This window comes from Pinus tabuliformis, chromosome J (assembly GCF_031772625.1).
Source record: "Pinus tabuliformis cultivar Carrire ecotype Pingquan chromosome J, CPIR1, whole genome shotgun sequence".
NCBI classification, from domain to species: Eukaryota; Viridiplantae; Streptophyta; class Pinopsida; order Pinales; family Pinaceae; genus Pinus; species Pinus tabuliformis.
The window spans coordinates 1,120,971,563-1,120,994,479 of NC_142295.1; the positions used below are offsets into that span (position 1 = coordinate 1,120,971,563).

The 22,917-nt window shown below is 40.2% G+C and overlaps 1 pseudogene; it reads right to left on the bottom strand.

Annotated features, from left to right (window-relative positions):
• Nucleotides 1-10,440, bottom strand: part of LOC149231008 (guanosine nucleotide diphosphate dissociation inhibitor 1-like) — a 29,372-nt pseudogene extending 18,932 nt beyond the window's left edge.
• Between the last annotated feature and the right edge of the window lie 12,477 nt (nucleotides 10,441-22,917).

The following is a 22,917-nucleotide window of genomic DNA, read 5'->3' on the forward strand; positions in this document are numbered from 1 at the left end:
TTTATTCTCAGGACTCTCCTTGAGGTGAAAATATGAAGATCTTGAGCATGGACACCTTTGATGCCAGACATTTCACTGCCCAAAGCAAGACTAGAACTTGTATGTGTTTTTCCAATCACAAAACAAATAATCACACTTCGGCCCACATTTCACTAAACAATAGATGTGATGGTCCGTTAGCTCAGCGCTGGTCAACGCACCACATGCAGGTCAACTCACCACATTAGCACGCAGGTCAGTCGCTCAACACACCAGTGCATAGATTATCCACACAGCACACTGGTTCACTGCAATCTCTCCTCCAAGTTATCTACTCAACACACTGGTTCAATGCAATCTCTCCTCCGTTGCATGCACAACAAGCGACTAGAGATCTGATCATATCTCTCATCCTAAACTACTGCCTTTGGCGATATTTTGACCTACACTATGACTGCGGCCCCCTTTTTTACTTCAAACATGCAAGCTCACACCACCTACATGAAACATCAACATGCTGGCTCACACCGTCTCAGACTAGCTCATATGCTGTTACAAACAATGAGACATGACTCCCACCCAAAGGGCTGACATACTACATGCAGGGGACCACTCAGACCTATTACACGCAAGTAGTCTCTCAGGTTGACTCTCCAGCCTCCGTCAATGCCACACGCATGTCAGCTCTTGCCTCTCCAGATCAATACCATGCCGATTGCCTCTCCAAATTAATGCCACACATAGACCTACACAAAGATCAGTTACATCTACACACAAATCATAAGCCATTCATATGTCAATATTGGTTCTTCATCTCTACACCTAGATCAAAAACCATTCATGCTTTGATACCAGATTGAAATGGAAGAAAAAACTTGATGAATGAACCTGCAACTCACAGGTGAGACGAGCTACATGTGGAGGCTGCAAAAATAACACTATCAATTCCTCATGGATTAAACAATCAAAGATACATGCATTGATATGATTACATTCAGTTAGGGAGATCAAACAAACTCCTGTAAAATAAGATATAACTCCTAAATAAAAACAAAATCAAAAGAGGCTAACAAATACTTTCTCCATTATTTCCAAATCTTTTATTTAATTAGTTTCAGTCTACCTCGTCAACAGTTTGAACAATAGTTTATCTTAAAAATTCTAACTAGTAAAAATTAAACCCCATATCAAAATTTAATTGATGTAAATCTCATGTATTATTTGAATCCACTTTTTCAATAACATGAATGTGAATGGGGACATGTGAAGACGATGTCCAATCTCCATGCCACAAAAACGACCTTCACAATACATTTCATGTGATGCAACATTCACATTGGACCCCATCTTGACTTTCCGAGTCTATTTGTATTCTTAATATATATATACAAGTCAAGACTGGGTCCAAGCTCTAGTGTGATAAATACAACTTTCACAATACATTGCATGTGATGCAACATTAACATTTTCCCGTTCGTCTTGACTTTCCCAAGACTTCTACTTGCATTCTTAAAACATGGACCACGTCTTGACTTTCCCAAGACTTCTACTCGTATTCTTAAAATATAGACAAGATAATATCCTCTCGAGTATTGATATGAAATGAGACAATGGTCACTGTTGCATCGCATGAAATAATTCATTATGAAATGTATTGTACAATAACGCTGGTGGTTTATTTCTCTATTGCACATGATTGTGGGGTGCAGTTTAAAAATTTGGGGTCCACCCCTCACTAAAATTCAGATAGGGTGGGGGCCCTAAATTGACTTCTCTACCCTCGATTTCAATAAGATCACTTGGTGTGCTTTTAATGCCAGTGGACATTTGACACTAGGTGAACTTTATTAAATTTTGTTAAGATTGTTGTTCCCACCATGTGTCAAATGTCCATGGACCTATACCCATAATAAGAAAGGACCTAAACGACAAATATAGAAGATAAATAATTATAGACGTTGTTGATGGTGTGAAGTAAAGGAGAAAAGGTCTAACCTGAAAATTATTGGTTGGCAAGAATAAAGAGTAGTGTGGGTAATATAGATAATGCATCTTCATATATTGTTGTTTTTGGTACAAGTAAAAAGTCAAGAAAAGAGATATGAGTAATTGAACAACACTAATCAAAGAATCAAAGGAAATCAGTGCCACATTGATTGTCTATGCTCAAAACAAATCATAGGCGATAGAAGTACATTTATATCCTTTGATGAAGAGAGAGATGCAAATTTTATGGTAATAATGTACGAACAAGAATATTGGGAAGGGGAATTCGTCTTAGAAAAGGGAGAGACTAAGGCTCAAAATGTGTTGTAAGTAGACGGTCTTAAGCATAACCTTTCAAGTGTAAGTTAGATGTGTGACCAAGGACATGAGGTAACTTCAGGTCAGATGGGTTTGTGGTCAAAGAGTTTGACACGAGAGAAACTATAATTAAAGCAGTTAGGACTCCAAGTAATGTATATGTGCTAGAAGGAGACAAATAAAGTTACCATTTGGGTAAAACCGATGAGAGTTTGTTGTGGCACAAGATATTAGGGAACCTCACTTTTTAGTAGTTGGTTAAAGTAGGTGAAAGGGCACTATCCAAGACATGCCAAAAATCATCAAACTTGAAAATAATGTTTACAAGTCATGTCAATATGGAAAATGAATAAGAGTTCAATTCAAAGAAAAGGAACACTCTATAGAAATTCCTTTGGAAGTGATACATACAGACATACATGGGCCCAAAAGAAAGAGATCTCCATGAGTTCAATAACATTTATGTTGTTGAATGTGTTGGGTTAGTTTGTTGAAATATAAAGATGAAGCTTTTGAAAAATTCAAAATATTAATTATCCATTCATTAACTCCTAGGCATATAATATGAATGGTTGGATCAATTATGATTGTGGATATGATTGATCCATAACTTCCCTAAGAGACATTATACTATCTTTGGGAGTGGGAAGTAGAGATCATAAATGATCTAGTAATTACTCGCCACATGTTGGGTGAGGTGGAGGCAGTTGCCAAGTACCAAATGATTGGTAAGGGGTAATTACCTTTGTCTTATTGTTGAGCAAAGATATGCAGTGTTGAACTATGGATGCCAAGAGAAAGTACAAAAAAAAAAAAAAAATTGTAGACCTATGCTAAAGGGGATACTTTGGAGGACAAGGTTTCAAGGGTTGGGTGAAGCTGGTGAGCTCCAATATTAGTTCTAGACTCAAATGTTCTTGTTGGTATTCTAAAATATAAATCTATGAGTTTTTTGTGACAAAAAATTATTATAATTATATAGTATTTGTTTTCTTTTTGTCTTATTAAAAGAGAAAAGAATCTTAAATGGATAATATCAGTGAAAAGACATTATATTATTTTTTTCTCAGAGTTAATGTAACAAATATTTATATGTGTATTTTTAAAGTTTAGCATAAAATGGTTATGATTCAATGAAAGAAAATCTTCTTTAATATATGATCCAAGTGGCTCTAGACACGTTTAGAATTCAGCAGTGGCTATGGAAAATCTCAAAAAATCAAAGTCCTCATATTAAAGTACAATTAGAACCAGATCGTAGTGCTCGTCACCTTGATTCCAATGGTGTGAACGACACTAAAATTCAAGTTCGTATGCTCAAGTTATAGTGGGTCAAAGGTCGGATCAAACTTGGCCAAGTGGGAGCCTTAACGAGGCAACAATTTGGCAGCAACTCTGTGCACAGAATTCAACCACCAAAACAGGTGAATTTGTTGCCTACTTAATTTGCCCACTGACCCTTATTTTTCAATGGATAAAAATTGACTATTGTGTTTATAAAAAACCAAAAATATATATAATTAGGGTGTCGGGTTGCCACCCCTGCCACATCGTTATCTATTATATATATAATAGTCAAAAATTAGGGTGGGGGGCCACCACCCCTACCACACCCCACGACAATGATCAACATATTGTAAAACATGGTATTGTATGGGCAGAACGATGTAACCGCCATGGTGACATGTGTTCCAGTAGGTGTCGAACCTGCTTGGCTTGATAGCCAGCTGGTCCACCAGTGGAACAAACACCAATAAAAACAAACAACAAACAATGCCAAAAATGATGTTCAATGCACAAACCACACCATACCATTTCATACCAGTTACCAACTTGTTGTTCAACAGTTATACCACCACCTAACCACATTACTCCAAACGTTAATGGTTTGCGCCTATGTTCAAAAAAAGCACCAAAACTGATTGAAACCCCCAATTTAAAAAAAATAATCTAATGCGAAGGTTTGGACCCGTACCCACTGCCCACCTAATCTCAACCTTTGCCAACGGTCCAAACAACCTACCTTGTTTACTTCGGACAAAACACTCCATATAAACTCGCTCCTTCCATTTGACTGGGAGGCAGGCCGATGGAGGAGCGGCAGAACCCTAACCAAGCAGGAGGAGAGGAACCATGAGCAAGGAGTAGGCCAAGATTCTGAAAAGGTTACCTTATAAGGCCAGAGATGCCAGTGTTAGGTTTTGACAAGTTGATAGTCATTTTTGCACGTTTTCTCTTCAGGAGTCCAACTATGCAGTCTGTTTCCCCATCTAAGCAGCAAAAATTTAGGTGTCTAACAACAAGGAATCTTTACAGAATCTTGTGGAATCTAAAAGATTCCCTTGGAGGATGATTTATGACAGAGGCAGAATAATGCCAACTTTATAGTTATTTTGCACAAAATTTCATAGGGAACACAGTAGTGTGCTAAGAATATTCATCCGAGTAGCACATTTTTTGGCCATATTTAGGAAGGAATCTTTGGGGAATCTTCGAGATGCTCGAGGGTCTAGAATTTGACAGTGTTATAAAGAGGAAAAGTTTATAGTTGTTTCACATGATTTTGTGCCACGAATTCAACGGTGATGTCTGTTACAGTAGCTGAGATTTACATTTTTTGGCCATCTCTAAAACTGGAGGTATATGATGTAGTTATGTCATGTTTTTCTTCTGATTTTCTGAGATGATGCTTTTGTTGTTGAGATCCCTAATTACCATTATGTTGAGGGATACTTGTATGCCACATCTTGTGAGAATTTTTTAGCTTTTCACGCTAAAGGAATTCCCATTTGAGTGAGAGTTCCTATAGGGAGAATGTCTCATGGAGAGACATGCCACTCTTTTTGAGAGAATTTGCGAATAAGAGTGAGAGTTCCTAAGAACGTCTCATGGAGAGACATGCCACTATAGTTGAGGGTATTGATCCTTGTAATGACAAAGAACATACCATGTACAACATTTTCATTTGCAGCATTTAATGAAGCAACCTCCCCACTCTTAACAGCAGGGCTAGGAGACATAGCTCACACTGGGTGAACTTCATTATCAATGTGTTTGTTCTCTTGTATTTGATGGTTGTCATTATATTTCATCTTCTTTACAATATGCACATGTGGTTTATCATACTCTGTTACATGCAATTATGCTAACATCATAGAAGTAAAAGGTCTTGGTTAATTCCGATAGCTGAAGAGATCCGGATCAAGTTTGGTACTAGAAATGTCTTCTCATTGATATGAATTGCAAGTGTGAAATATTGATGTACAACAAGAAGGGAAATGGAGGAAAATTGAGATCTCTTCATGGCCTTCTACAGAATCTCAAAAATGGTAGACATAATGTATGAAGATTATGAGAAGATGGCAAGATAGGAATGAGAGAAAGAAAGAGCAAAGGACGTTGCTCCATCTACCCCCTTGAGTGTACATTCCTCTTCTTCATCATCTTCCCATCATTCAAATGAGGAGATAAATCAAAGTCTTCAAGCAGAGAATGTTGAATTGAGGAGGCTTCTACGAGAAGAAAAAGAGGAGAAGAAGATATTGTAACTTCAGTTACGAGCCACAGAACATGGCTAGGAAAAATTGAAGAGTAACAAAGGCTTAGTGAAGCCATCATCACTTGTGTCAGAATCAACAGCATAGGTAAACAATTTTTATCATTCTTCAGTTTCATTTTCACATGACACTATTTTTGTTGGAAACATGGAGGCACCCATTTCAGGAATTGTCATGAGACTCCTTACCAAGATGGGATATAAAGGAGGAGGACTTGGTGTTAATGGCCAAGGAATGACTTAGCCATTGGAGGTGGTACAAAGACCTTGATTCACAAGTTTGGCATACATTGAAGGAGAGTGCTCAAATGTGTCATAAGATTCCAAGACATTGTCGAAACCATCGAGGAAAGAGGATGATTGGAAAACATCCCAATCTGCCCATGACAATGCACTTTGCAAAGGAAGAGCTAAGGCAAGATCTCATCACTATAATCGCACTAGAGACAATCAAGAGAGGTACAAAAAGTATCAATATTGTAAATTCCATTTTGATTATAAGAATGTTAATGATGAAAAGAAATCATGGCATAGAAAATCATGTAGTTTTTGTGGTTTACATAACCATGTGGTTGTTGAGTGTTCGAAGAGAATGGCAGCAAGAAAAAGGATGAGGCATGAAACACCTTCTCCACATCATGGAAGGAAGAAGGTAAAGTAGGTCTAGAGGAATAATACCTTTTGCAGTCATTGCAATAGAGGTGGACATCAAAGAGCCACATGTTCGAGGTTGCGTCAAAACAGCATCTCAAGGGCAAAGAGTCTGTGCAGGAACTAGTTGGAAAGGTTGTTCGATAAGCAAATCAGCTCCAGAATGATGACCCATTCACTTTCATGAGTGAGAGATGGTTTTTCTAGATATGGTAGCTTATCATGGCCAAATTTGGTAAATCATGTGTTGCAATTTAAATTGTAAAAGTGATGATGTGTTTTCCCTCGGTTTTTAAAGCAACGATGATGTTTTTTGCCCTTTGTTGATAGCTGGGGTATTTGATTCTATTATGATGTAAACTTGACCAAAGAGTGTGTCTTATAAACTCTTGGAAAGTATGGGGATTCTTGGGTCATGGTTGATCATGTAATTGAGATTGTAATTTACAAATATGTACTATAGGCTTGCAAAGGATGCAGGTGTCGGCTCATCACTTATGGATCTGAAGAATAAGGGTGAAGGAGAAGGAAGTGTGGCCTATCAAGACACTTATGGCATCAACAATGTAACACAACAATTACAGATTATGTTAATGATTTTTGAGGACCAAAATCTCCTTAGTGGGGAGGAATGATCCAGGTGGCTCCAGACACACTTAGAATTTAGCAGTGGTTATGGAAAAGCTCAAAAATAAAAGCTCTCAGATTAAAGTGAAACCAGGACCAGATCGTAGCACTCATTACCCTAATTCCAATGGTGTGAATGACACTCAAATAAAAAAATTTATGCTCAAGTTATATCTGGTCAAAGTTTGGGTCAAACTTAGCCAAGTGCCAATTTTAATGAGGCAACAATTTGGTAGCAACCCGACACACGGAATCTGGCGACCGAAATGGGCGAATTTGTTGCCTACTTAATTTGTCAAGTGACCCTTAATTTTCGGTGGATAAAAATTGACTACTGTGTTTATAAAAAACAAAAAATATATATAATTAGGGTGGTAGGATGCTATACCCACCACCCCTGCCACATTATTATGTATTATATATAATAGTCAATGTTGGCTTATGGGGTCCCAACCCAGGTTTAGAGTTAGTTGCGCCAACCAACAAATCCCTACATTACTGGCCCTTTCGGCAACAACCCGCATTGCGCAGGCTATAGTATGACACGAAGCAATATGGGGGGATGGTAGAACCAAGTTTATGCATCCAAAGACTAGTGTGATGTCTTTTAGTGCCTTAGATCTGCATTCCCGTAGATAAATAAGCCCTTAGGGCTCAGTACTACAACTCTGTTAAAACAGCCTTCAGACCTTCACGAAGGTCTACGATCAGCCTTTGCGAACACTTAATAGTCAATTTATCCACTTACGTGCATCAGAGAACAACACTAAATTAGTGTTCGCACAGACCTACTTAAGTTATTTAGTAAATATAATAGAATTAATCAGATTCTTAATGAAAGTACTTAACATGCATTGTGTACATTTATTAAGACTTATTCAAGAGAATCACACATCATTAGATCAATATTCCATAAACACATTATTCGTCAACATCATATATCATTAATGGAAATAGAGATAAAGAAGATATAAATGAGAATTCTTCAGAAACTGTCTTTATTTATCTTCAATTCAGGATTACAGACTCAAATCTACCCTGCGCACTCAACTGCAGGAGTCTACGCACTCAGCTGCGGACTCTACCTAGGCCTCTGCACACTCAGTTGTAGGGGTCTACGCACTCAGCTGCGGATTCTACCTAGGCCTCTACACACTCAGCTACAGAGCCTTTCTTCTCCTATCTGACCCACTTCTTTGTGCTATCACTTCTCTTCTATTGACCCATTACATCCAATATATGCATTAGGCTCCCTAAGACACAACTATTTATAGTCGTTTTCATACAATCCCATGGTTCGCAGATCATGGGTGGATCTCAGATACTGATTCAAGCTTTACATAAACAAGGGGCTAAAAACCCTTTGACTCCTAATCATCTACATGCTCAGTGTCTACAAATCGCGGAGACTTTACATTAATTACAAAATTGTATTAAAACTTGGGTTTTCCTGACCCCAAAACTAACCCAGGGGACCCCATCCCAATAGGCCCCCAACATAAAGATCATGACTCACCCTCGAGTCACTCGGCTAGCACTGTGATCTTGCTACAAAGATCCCCCAGTTCCACTTGGATCACAACAACTTCGGCAGCACTCTGAGTTGTTGCCTGCTTGACTTCCTCAACTAACTTTTATGCAGTTGGTCCTTCTATGACCAACCTCATTATCTATTCTCTCTGTTGCAAGCCTTTAAGGTTATCCTAGATGGTTTTCATGAATTGATAAGCCTCTTCCAACCATAGCTACAATGTAGCCTTTAGCAACGCCTCCTTCTTTTGTGCCTCCTCTACCTACGCTAGGAGTTGCTTTCCCTCCTCTACCTTTGTGTGGATGATCTCATTGGGGAGCCCTGTGATGTTCAACCCGATGTTCTTGATTGTGCTTAGGATGATGCGGTCATTGGCTGATTCTGTGTGAAGAGACCCATCTGGAAATGCAATAGTCCTAAGGTCTAGGGTCCTTACCAACTCGACTTCTTGGCTCGTCCCAGGTGTCAATCTCACTTGCTCTGCACTCGCCTGTCTAGTGCCCACCTGTATCCTACCTGCTTGGAACTACAGCTCGTGCAGATCCTTTTGGAAACTCCCCAGCGTCTACATATATTGTTGCTCAAACTGCTACAACACTTTAGTCATGATGTCCTCCGGTAATTCCCACACGATAAGCACAATGGACAACAACAACCACTGGTAGTGAAATGGTTTGGTTTCATCCTGGACCTCTCGGCAGTTCGCGAGGAACTCTTGATAGAGGTATTTAGACAACTTGAACTGCACACCCTTCATCCAATGTGCAACAAGGGACACTACAGGTGCCACAACTTCATCCGTGCGACATTTCCTTATCACCTTCCCTGCTAAAATTTGGGTGGCTAATTGGACTGTTGGGTTTGTTATCGACAGGATTGAATACCCTCATGACTTCTTTGCGAGGCCATAATCTCTCTTCATTTTTTTGGCAAGGTCCTTTTCCCCCGTCTTTCCACCAAATTCCTTGGCTGGGTTCAGGCCTTCATATGGCAGGTGTGTGATTCTATGAATTAGCAAATCTATAATGGGTATAGGCCCTCCTAGCCACAGATAGTTGTCGTGCACCATTGTGAGAAGCTAGCGCACACAACTTGTGTTAATTGGGGTGCGGTGATAATGGGTCACCCATAGCAAGTTGAGTAACCCAGATTGCTCGACACCGCGGAACCATTCCTTCGTTTCTAGCACTGTAACACCTGTCTCTTCATAAGAAACTCTCTTCATATATTTTTCCATCGCCAAGTGTGGGAACTTAGCATGATCTGCGAGGTCCCAATCCTCCATCTTCAATAGTGGGATCCGCGCGAGCTACATACCTTCAAAAGGAACCTTCTCAAGTAGCAGGGGCATGGAAATGGTGAATTTCTCAGAGTCTGGGTCCTTTGTGACCTTTGCCTTTCCCTTCTGCAAAGGGATATACTCAGGGAGCCTTGTTATGGGCTCCGCGCCTTCATCACCAATGTATTATGTTCCCTGGCCTTCTTCTGCCTCTAGGTCCACTACCTTCTGCTTATCTTTCATTGGCTACTTATCTTTCTTCTGTGTTTGTGTCGTGGTATGCTTCCTTGGGGAAGCACATACCTGCACTGGCTTTTTCTGCTTTTCCTTTGCTGCATGTTGCTTCTCTTTCGTGGTAGGTTTTTTGTATTTCGCCATGGTCTGTTTCGGCCTTGGTGACCTCAGTGTCGTGGGTACCATAGACGTAGCTTCTACACTGGATAATTCTAGTCGTGGAGCATTAGATACAGCTGCTTCTGAACTCAGGGCTTCGGCGGGGTTGGTGGCAGTCATCCTCTCCATAAACAACTCACGGGCTTCAAGAGAAATGTTTGTGTGTGCCAGGAATTCCTCCCAAAACACTCGGCTCATAAGCGACAGACAACAAATTTCAACAACAACTGTAAGAGCACAAAGTGTTCTCTGTTGGACTGGCACGCGTAATTTATAGGGAGTTTTGAATTAAAATCAGACCATTCCCCCCACATTTTGATAGTAAATGTTATTTTGGTGGTAGATCTTCAAATATTTTTTCCTTAAATGCCTCCAACCCGCTCCTCTTAACCATCTTCTGGCTATCAAGTCATGAACAGTGACTCTAATGGTCACTTTTCTATTGTGTTGTGTGGCACCTCCCTCCATGGCGCAACTTCCTGTGCATATCGTCCTAGGTTGCCACTTCACTATTTTCTGCATAGCCTGCCTATTGCGTAGTCCTCCAGACCTAGCATTGTAGTTTATAGTCCTGCGCTCCCTTGCAAATGCCTGGAGAATGAAGACTATCCTGCCGCCATATAGTCATTGCACAGGATCCCCTGTATACAGCTTCAATCTACTCCCATTCACTCTTCCTGGACAAGGTTCTCCATTCAGCTTCTCGAGCTAAACTGTGCCTCCATCTATAATTGTTTTGATAATATATGGCCCTAGCCAATGCATCTGGATTTTCCCGGGAAACTTAGTGAATTTACTATCATATAACAAGACAATATCGTTTACCTTGAACGTGTGAAGCTTGATGTGGCTATCGTGCCATGCTTTTTCACATTCCTTATGTACTTGCTGATGAAATCCTGCTAAAAATTGATCCTCTTCAAGCTCCATCAACTGCGCGAGCCATTCTTCCAAGGCCTCAATATCCACCATACCTGTGAGAGATATTATGTGTAGACTAGGCACAATATACTCCATCAACATTACAACTTCGACACCATATACCAATCTGAATGGTGTTTGCCTTGTCAACTTCTTGCAAGTAGTCCTATAAGCCCATAGCACCACAGGTATGTGCACATCCCATTCATTTTGCTGCGCGTTGTAGATATTTGTCAACGCATTCTCCAAAATCTTGTTGAAGGCTTCAACAGTTCCATTGGCTTGTGGGTGATATGTTGTAGTCTTCTGATGGTAGACCTGGAATTCTTCAATCAACGCGTTGATCATTTCATTCAGAAAGTGTGTACCTCTGTCGCTCGTCAACACTTTCTGGCAACCAAATCTAGTTAAGACATACTCAAACAAAAACTTTGTTGTTGTGACCCCTGTACAATCCTTATCTGGCTGTGCCTCTACCCATCTGGTTAGATATTCCGTCGCAATGTTGATATTGCATGCACTATTTTTCTTCCCTTGGGGCTAAATTGGCCCATTGAAATCAATCGCCCATTTTTTAAATGGTTGCAAAGATACTTGAGGTTGTAATGGAAATTCATCCCTTCGCAATGGTCTGCCAGTTCTCTGACATGCATTGCATACCTTACAATATGCCTTGGAATCCTTGTGCAGCGTTGGCCACCATAAACCTGCATGCAAGATCTTCTACGCAGTCGCCTTTCCTGCATAATGACCTCCCGCAACCCCTCCATGAGCTTCAGCGAGAATGCTATCCCTCTCAAAATCTGGCACATATCTTTGCAATATTTCATCAACACCAATCTTATGCAAATGTCTCACCATAACTGAAAAATCTACTACGCGCACTACTAGTTCCTTCTTTTGCTGACTTTTATACCCTTTTGGTGCCATCCCATAGTCAAGAAGTGAATAATATCTGCAAAATGATTACCCACTACACACACCACAAAGAGTTGCACATCTAGCAACCCTTCCTCCAGATTATTGGGCTCCTCTCCTATTTTGATCTGTAGAAAATGGTCAGGTCCTACATTTAACCTCCCTAGATTCACAATTACTTCAAAGTCATACTCCTGAAATAGTAGCAACCATCTACAAATCTTCCCCCACAACACAGGCTTATTGACCAAGTATTTCAAGGCAAAATGATCTGTGTAAATTTTGAAATGTTCGCCTAACAGATAATGTCTGAATTTTTGCAGTGCGTACACCATGGCCAATCCTTCGCGCTCATTCATTGAGTAATTCTTCTCGGCCTTTGATAATTTCCTACCTGGATGGTCCATTTCTTCTTCACTGGCCTGTGTTAACACTGCACCCAACACAATGCAAGAGGCATCCACATGTACGTGAAACTCCTTTTTCTAATCAAGGAATGCCAAGATCGGCATGGTGACCATATTTTCTTTTAATACATCTAAGTTGCACTAACATTCTTCATCCCAACAAAATGTTGCGTCCTTCTTTAGCAGTTTCTCCATGGGCGCGGTAATTTGAGCGTATGCTTTGATAAATTTTGTGTAATATCGCGTATGTCCTAGCATCACACACAACTACTTAACATTCCTCGGTGCCTCCAAATTCACTATCACCACAATCTTGGCAGCGTCCACCATCATCCCTTGCTTGCACACCATGTGACCCAGCAAGATTCCAAAGGGAACACAGAAGATGCATTTATTCAAATTCAGCGTGATCTGGTATCTGTGACACGTATCCAACATCAGGTGCAGACTTGCTACATGGTGCTTTACTAATCTAAACACTGTCCAGTCATCAAAGTATACTTCTAGGAACTTATGAATGAACTCTTTGAATGCTGCGATGACTACGCGAGAAAATATCGTAGGTGCATTCTTGAGTCCAAACGGCATCACTGTATATTGAAAACAACCCCATTCTGTCATGAAGGTCATTTTTCTCCTATCTTCAGGTGTGATCTTAATCTAATGATACCTTGAAAACCCATCAGTGAACAAGTAGGCCTCCTACCCTCTAACATTATCTAATACTTCATCGGTAAACAGCGTCGGGAATGGATCATGGACACATGCATCATTAAGCTTTCGCAGATCTACACAAATCCTTATCTCACCCTTCTGCTTCTTCTCCTAAACCACCATCAGGCTCACCCAATCAGATTCCTCAACCGGTTCTATGATGCCTTCTTCCACCATCTTATCGAGCTCTATGTGAACCTTTTCCTTGTATTTAGGATTAAGGTGATATGGCCTTTGTTTAATAGGCTTTGTGTCCAGCTTCAAAGTGATCTTCATAACACCCAAATCACCAACTATGCCTTTAAAATCCGAAAAATTGGTATGGAATAGATCTTGCTATTTGCGGAGTAACTCGAAAACTTTATCCACAGTAGCATCGTCCCAATAATCTCCAGTTTTTGCAAACTTTGGTTCTGCTTCAGTACCAATGTTTACTTTCTTTTTCTTCAATGACACGGTGATGTTTGGGTTGTCTATTTGTAGGCCCTTGACTTCGCAATGCCCTTCTGCCTCTAGAATATTAATATTTCTTGGATCTTCATCCTTCTCTTCAGTGTTCACATTATAGCATTCTAGTGCATGGCACAGCTAGGTGCTCCAATCTGGTTGGACCCACTCCATAGGTTCTTGCAACATTCTAAAGATAACTGCCTTAATCTCCTGTAGAGCTTCATCGATGCTTGTGAAGCCGCCTTCAAAAATGAAGGTCAATAAGAACCCTTCCCTCAATGTATCCCACTCCGCAGTGCCATGGTGGAGCTCTGTTTCCAGATACCAGTTCATGGGAATTGTATGCAAAGTATGGAAGAATAGGTGTACCCACTCTAGTTGCAGCTCCGTTCCCCAAGATTTAGTCCATTTTTCCATGTGCTCGTGCGGATCATCCTTCCCGCTATATTTCTCATTAAATCTAGTGTTAGGACACCCAAACTCTAACCTCATCATTCTTCTGTAATCTCGCCATCCCTCAAAACTATCTTTATGCGTACCCCACCATCGTGCAGGTGTAGTGTACAGTGCCAAATCTAATGCTTGCAAGTGGTGATCCTCAGGGACTTCACACTCAAATGCATCCAAAAACTTATCCACATCAGTTAACCCATCATAATAGGGTAAGTTCCTTACCTCTGACGAAACACAGTGCAATGATTTCATCGTCATATTGCATTGTAGCATGGCTACTAATTGCAAACGATTATGTCAATGTTGCAACTCTTCATCTAAATCAGAGGTGCAGGAACTCTCCCAGTCCCATGGAATTCGTCTATCTGTCATCAGATTGATCTAGTCCTGGTCTCATGCTGTTATTTTATAGATCTGGTCTACTTCATCATCACTTTCATAATCACGGACTGGTTCAGTATAGCGCGCTCCTTCTGTAGGGTCCAATGGCACTACAACCCGAAGCGATTTCTTTTCAAACATCATTGTCCTCTTTTTCAGATTGATGACCCCATTCATGTCAATGGCCCAATCAATTCCCAAGAGAATGAGGTATGGATTACTATCATCAACAATCTCTATCACCTCAAAGTCGACCATTGCACTTGCACCTTTGATATCAATGGTTACTCCATATAATCGTCCCATATGGATGATTTTCTATTGGTTTTCCATTTTGAGATGAATAGGAGACCACTGTAATGCGGGTCTCCCCATTCTTTCCCATGTTTGCTTTGGTAGTACGTTCGCATCGGACCCCAAATCCAATATGACCTGGTCCATCTCATAATCTCCAATCTCCCCGGTGAGCCTCATGTCGTGCCCCGTTCTTGCCTTATGTTTACCAATTTTTCTGACCACCCGGTGTCCATCAGGGACCTTCTCTTTGCTGGCACATTTGTTTATTAATTCCTGCAGGCCTTCTACATCTTTTCTATCATGCAACAACTTTATGTAGGTTTCCAAAAACGTACTAAGAACAGAGGGATCAACCTCTGCTTGCACGCTAGTTTCTTGAATCTTATCCTGACTTCCTAAGGAGGATGACTCAGTGAAGATTTTCTTGGCCTCCATAAATGTTTCCTTAGCGTGCGCTAGATTAAAACCCAGTTCCTTCTTTGGGGCCTTGTGGACCCATCCAACCTCTTCAGGTTGTTTACCTTTATCGTTGCTAGTCATTATTCTATTTCTCAGCACTATATTCATGCTTGGATCTTCCTCGCGGGGCTCAACTCTCATCATCTGTAAGTTCTGCATAGGTTGTTGAGGCTGCACTTTCTTTTGTTGCATTTTAGCTATCAACACCAGGCATTCCTTTATGGTATGGTCAAATTGGCTGCAGTATTGACATGTCGAGCGTGTCTAATTCTGCAGTTGTAACATATAACCTGACCCCAACCTCTACCAGTCCCTCCTCCTCCTCGGCCTCATCCTCATCCTTGATAACCTCCGTGTACTCCTCTAGCACCCTACTCTGGAGGCTGATTTTCTGCTTGCATCCAGTATGTAGGTTTTCTTTCCATCATCATCTCATAGCTACGAAAGTGGCGCTCATCATGGCCCACTAATTTGCAGAAGTTGCAGAACAACTACTGGGGTGTCTGGATGAACTTTTGAAGTAAATGACAATTATCTGTTGTGTGTTGTCCAGTAACCTAACAAATATCACACGATAGTGTAGCCTCCACTCTCGACCCTGCTGGAGCTTCTGGGCTCAGGGGAATTGGTCCTTATCGTTCCCATGGCTCTTCCACTTCAGACACCAGACTTTCGCGTGCACCTCTGGTTTAGTCTCCTTGTCTTTCTTCAAGCTCTGTAATTCTAAGAAGAGGCTCTATAATTGAGAGTGAATCTGTTGTACCCTTAAGGAAACATCCTGAATAGGCATTGCATGCAACCTCATCGCAATTTCCAAGGCTTCTGCCTGTGTTCCTATCCTCAGGTGGGGCAGAAGCGAAGCTATAAACCATTCACGATGCTAACCGTCTGCGAGCTGCATGTTAGCTTCTTGAATTTGACATTTCAACATTTGATCTAATTCCCAAGGCGTCTCATCAACCCTCATCATGATTTCCTTAAATCCAACTACTGACTGCGAGTCAAACTTAGTCTTACTAAACTCCTTGTTTAAAGCAGCCTTAGTTTCTCCTAGCGATGCCATAGGATCATCAAAACAGTACTTAATATACGAAGTTAGCGTGCAATCCTGCAGATCACTAACCAACTGTGCCTTCTTTATATTATCATCAGTAATCTGTTGCGCTATCCAAACATCATTCACAACAAACCAGAACTATTATGTATCTTCACTCCCGATTCCCTTGAAAATCAACAGCTTCATAGTGTTCACCATGTTGAATGGAGGTGGTGGAGGCGGAAGTGGGGGCGAAGGTGTATGTGGTGGAGGTCGAGGTGGAGGCAGAGTGGTCGGATGATGTGTTTGCGGAAAACCTTGTGTTATCAATTGGACAACACTCCGTGTTGAGGCTTGTATCGCTCCCTCGTCGTCGCTCGAAGGAGGTCTGATCAACGGGCTATATTCTAGACCTAATCTCTCTCGATCTATAAAGAGTTTTCCACTTCGCATAGCTCCAAACATCAAGTCAATGGCATAACCCATTTTTCACATAACATCATTTTAATCCAGGTATTCAAAGATCTTAAATACTTACCTCGCGGTCCTTTGAAAAATCATCGCTCTACTTCGTTGTAGCTGACTAAGGTATCAATTGCGAATTTTGTAACAAATCCTCCCAGAATTTGATCGAGCCAATGATCAACAACCCACCCAATCTAGTTTTCAGAGGCTTCTAATTGTCATACTAATTAAAGAGTCCACACTATAGGATTATCAAGCTTCCACCTTCCTTGGCTAGCTGTCAATTTAGCTAACCACTCGTACAGTTCAATGGGAAAAGTGCAGAAGAAGATTTCTTGTATCTCTGTATACAGATACCTGTTCAACCACTCTTCTTTTGACAGATGCACATTCCTGTTTTCTTGCACCGCGAATTTGTGAATCTTCCGATCCAGCCACTTTTCAATTTCTTTCTTGGTTGGATTCCAGTGATGTGACATCACACATCTCTTGCAAGTAGATCCCAATCGTGACAACGAAACCATTTGTTGGCTTAGGGGGGCCTGACCCAAGTTCAGAGTTAGTTGCACCAACCAAAAAATCCCTACACTACTGGCCCTTTCAGCAACAACCCGTGTAGCGCAGGCTGCAGTCTCACCCGAAGCAGTATGGGGGGATGTTAGAACCAAGTTTCTGCATCCAGAGACTAGTGTGATTTCTTTTAGCGCCTCAAGTCGACCTTCATGCAGATCAATAAGACCTTAAGGATCGGTACTACAACTCTATTAAAACAACCTTCAAACCTTCGTGAAGGTCTACGATCAGACTTTGCGGACCCTTAACAGTTGATTTATCCACTTACACACATCAAAGAACAACCCTAAATTAGTTTTTGCACAGATCTACTCTAGTTATTTAGTAAACATAACAAAGTTCATCAGAGTCTTCATGAAAGTACTTAACATGCATTGCGTACATTTATTAAGACTTATTGAAGAGAATTGCGCATAAATAGATCAATATTCCATAAACACACTATTCATCAATAACATATATCTTTAAAAGAAATAGAGATAAAGAAGATATACACGATAATTCTTCAGAAAGTGTCTTTATTTATCTTCAATTCAGGATTACAGACTCAAAACTACACTGCGCACTCAGCTGCAAGGGTCCCCGCACTTAGCTGTAGACTCTACCTAGGCCTCTACACACTCAGCTGCAAAGCCTTTCTTCTCCTATCTGACCCACTTCTCTGTGCTATCACTTCTCTTCTATTGACCCATTACATCCAATATATGCCTTAGACTCCCTAAGACACACCTATTTATAGCCTTTTTCATACAATCCCATGGTCTGCGGATCATGGGTGGATCTCAAAAGCCGACTCAAACTTTACATAAACAAGGGGCTAAAACCCCTTTGACTCCTAATCATCTACATGCTCTGCATCCACAAATCACAGAGACTTTACATTAATTACAAAATTGTATCAAAAATTGGGTTATCTTAACCCCAAAACTAACCTAGGGGATCCCATCCCAACAGTAAAAAATTGAGGTGGCAAGCCGCCACCCCTGCCACACCCCACGACAATGATCAACATATTGTAAAATATGGTATTGTATGGGAGGAACCACATAACCTCCATGATGATATGTGTTCTAGTGGGTGTTGAACTCGCCCGACTTGATGGTCATCTTGTCCACCAGTGGAACAAACACCAAACAAAAGAAAACAACAAAAAAATTCCAAAAACGATGTTCAATGCACAAACCACACCATACCATTTCATATGGGTTACCACCTTGTCGTTCAATGACTATACCACCACCGAACCACATCACTCCAAACATTAATGGTTTGTGCCTATGTTCAAACAATGCGCCAAAACTGATTGTAACCGCCAATTTAAAAAAAATAAGCTAATGCGAAGGTTTGAACCTGCACCCACCACCCACCTTATCTCGGCCTTTACCAATGGGCCAAACAAACTTCGTTGTTTACTGCACCCAAAACACTCCCTATAAAATCTCTCATTCCATTCGACCGGGAGTCTGGCTAGCGGAGGAGCGACAAAACCCTAACCGAGGAGGAGTGGAACCATGAGAAAGGCGTATGACCGAGAGTTTGGTCGACTGAGAGAAAAGACATTATATTATTCTTTTCTTAGAGTTAATGTAGTAAATCTATATATGTGTATTTTAATTTTAATCATAAGATGATTATGATTCTATGAAAGAAAATATTCTTTAATATATGATCTAGGTGGCTCTAGACACGCTCAGAATTCAGCAGTGGTTGTGGAAAAGCTAAAAAAATCAAATTCCTCAGATTAAAGTGAAAGTAGAACTAGGTCGTAGTGCTCGTCTCCTCGATTCCAAAGGTGTGAATGACACTAAAATCTAAGTTCCTATGCTCAAGTTATAGTTGGTCAAAGTTTGGGTCAAATTTGTCTAAGTGTGAGTCTTAATGAGGCAACAATTTGGCAGCAATTCTGCGCACAGAATCCAACTACCGAAATGGGTGAATTTGTTACCTACTTAATTCGCCCAGTGACCCTTATTTTTTAGCAGATAAAAATTGACTATAAAAACAAAAATATATATATAATTAGGGTGGTAGGTTTCCATCCCTGCCACCCTCGCCACATTATTATGTATTATATATATAATAGTCAAAAATTGAGGTGGCAAGCTGCCACCCCCACAACACCCCACGACAACAATCAACATATTGTAAAATATGTTATTGTATAGGAAGAACCACGTAACCGCCATGATGATATGTGTTCCGGAAGGTGTTGAACTTGCCTGACTTGACAGACGTTCGGTCCACTAGTGGAACAAACACCAACCAAAAACAAACTACAGAAAAATTCCAAAAAACAATGTTCAATGCACAAACCACACCATACCATTTCATACAAGATACCACCTTGTCGTTCAATGGTTATACCGCCACCCAACCACATCACTCCAAAAATTAACGGTTTGTGCCTATGTTCAAACAATGCGACAAAACCAATTGTAACCAACGAATAAAAAGAATAAGATAATGCAGAGGTTTGAACCTACACCCACCACCCACCTTATCTCGGCCTTTGCCAACAGGCCAAACAACCTTCGTTGTTTACTCCACCAAAAACACACCATATAAACTCTCTCATTCCATTCGACAAGGAGTTTGGCCGATAGAATAGCGACGAAACCCTAACCTAGGTGTTATAGACATATTTGGGCACTTCAACCCCAATCTTATATGTCGATAAACTAGGGCTCATCAACCCCTAAAAGAGTTGTTTCATACCCTAAAAGAACATGGTCATCTGATTACATCATTCCCCAAAAGTTCCACCTGAGAAACCATCCAGAAATGGCCTAAACTGAACCATACTGATTGCTCCACTGACAAAGTGTGATGCATACTAAGTGCTACATTGCCCAGGTGTGATGCATACTATTTGGGCCTTCTATAGGGTGCGATGGGCGAGGATGGACAAATGTCTGAGACAATTTTCTAGGTGGTTTCTCATGGAATCTTCTAGAAAATTCTCCTATGCCACTTGCCTCTTTGAATTTGACCAAGGATGAGTAAGGGATCTAAACTTCAGTTATGCCCTCTCTTGTGGAAACAAATGTAACAAGTGGAATGACACTAATCAAAACCCCAGAGATGACTCACACCCTTGCACACATTTATAAATGGATCCCTCATCTAAGAGATCTGAAGGCTGGAATATTGTGAATTGCAAGGAAGTGCTGATAGTTTGTAATTGAGAAAAAGAGCATTGTATTGTTGGTGTGATCTTGCTATTTCATGAGGTGAGGAGGGCTTGATGCTGGGAGGATGATGCTGGATCAGACAACTGGGTTGTAATTCTCCCTTCTATTTAATAAATTTCTTCGAGTTTTCTTCCATATGATTGTGCAATTGTGAATGTGATCATTTGTGAATGCTATTATATGTTCATTATATATCTGATTCTGTAATGTGTATGTTGTAATAGATCAAGATGCTTTGACGGTTCTTTGTTACTGTGTTTCTACAGGTACTCTCCAAGCGGGATAAGTACGAGGAGGAGTTGCAAGCTCTGTCAAGGGGGAGAGAGATCAAGAAAAGGATTAAGCAGAATTTCTAGGTTGGTCCCATTGTCTTTCTGTTATCCATTACACATAGAAGAAATCGTGAATTGCTTTAAACTGTTGTTTCTAGGGTAGCTGCCAAACCTAGAGGGCTAGTCATTCGAAAAGACACTAGTTTTCCCAGAAACAAATTGGCGACTCCACTGGGGAATGAACAGATGTTTGTTTGTTGTTATTGTTTGTTTTGTGTTCAATTTGATAAACTATAGACAAAGTCTGAAGTCATCCAGGTAGCCTTCAAACTGCTCTTGCTCTGCAATTGCATAGTAGATGAATGCTGCTTCAGTAAATCTTTGTTTTAGTTTATGAATTAAAAATTTGACTTGAAAGCACATCTAGATGCCCTTTTGGTAGCTCAGTAACCTCTCAAGACATTCCATCATACTTTGCTCATCATTGTTCATGAAAACCCATCTTAATACATTGAAAACAACTCCTCATTTGAACCAAAACCCATTTCAGTTGCGCTCCCTGGACCATCGCACTGTTTCCCACTGTGACTCAGTATGCATAGCACCTCCCGAGTGCAGTAAGTGTAATGCATCTCAATTTTTGTGAAGCCTAGGTGCGATGATTAACTGAACTCTTTTTCCATCTAGAAATTGAGGTTTTTTTACCTTGTTTTCAGTTTGTTTGGTTGTTTTGCTGCAAATGAATAGTGCCTCTTTACTAAAGCTTACTTTCATCACTTAGATCAGCCTAAATTACAATAGGATTAGTGAATTTTTTTGTGTATTTGTTCCTCATTTACAATCCTTTGTCGAAAAATTGTTTTAGTCGATTTGTCGCTTTGATACAAAAAGTGTCGTAATTGTCGTTTTGTGTCGAAAAGAAAAGTGTCGTAAATTCTTCCTTCCCTTGATAGTCGATTGAAATTTTCCTCATGTGTTTGAATTGATTTGCTTAAATTCAAAGTGTCTAAAGAATTTTTGATCAAAATTGAAAGTGTCGTTTTTGAGTCTTCCTTTCTCTTTTGAAGAAGAAATTGTCGAAAATGTCATTTTGAGTAAAATATTTTAGATATTTGCTGCATTTAGTTTTCCTTTTGGTACTTTTCACATTAAGGAAAGTGAAAAAAAATACATGCATTTGCATTTAGAATTTTTTGATTTGTGTGCGAAAAGATGATTTAGGGAAATGCACCAGTGTGTGCTCTTTGCTCTTTGCTTAAAAGCATTGTTAGCTTATTTCCCTAGTAGCTAGGATTTTCATTGCTCGAATAAACAAAGATTGTTTATCATTGTAGGTTGCATCATAGGAATTTCAGATCATCATCATGCGGTGAACCATTGAAAGGCAAACTCTAAACAAGATCAAATTTACAATGAATTTCAATGAACCTAACAATGCTTTGGAACTTAACGCAACATATCTAGAGGTCTAGGTTAGTGACGTGTTCTGGCGTCGTTAAAACTAGTGGCTATCATTTTCATTGAAGGTTGGATGATTCCTCCTCTTTGATATGACAAGTGCTAGCATGGACTTGTGCTCCCCGTACCATCGCGTATATATTGGGAGACCACTATAGGCTTAAATCCTTTATCCATAGGAAGCTGAGTCTGCCGCCTTATTGATCGCAATGCACTGAACATAGCATTCGGGAAGATTGACTGCCATACATAAGTCCTTGGTAATTTCTTTTTAATTTATTACCAAGGTGTATATTGCAGTTTTGCGATTGGTTTGGTAATCCCTTTGTCTAGATTTCCTAGAGTAGTCACTTTCGTTCCTTTTCAACTCTTTAAAATAAAAGGTCCATCTAAGCACTTGTCCTTTCAGGCTCATTAAAAATCGAAGGAGACTAGAGTCATCTTTATCTTTTTCTTGACTCTTAAAAACTGAAAAAGCAAAGTTGTGTCCAAAGTGTTGTTAAAATTAATTGACTACGAATAACATCCCTATTCCTTAGTTGATCTTAGGTTGAGACATATGGCGACAAATCCGGAGTCCACTGATCAAGGAATCCCTTTTG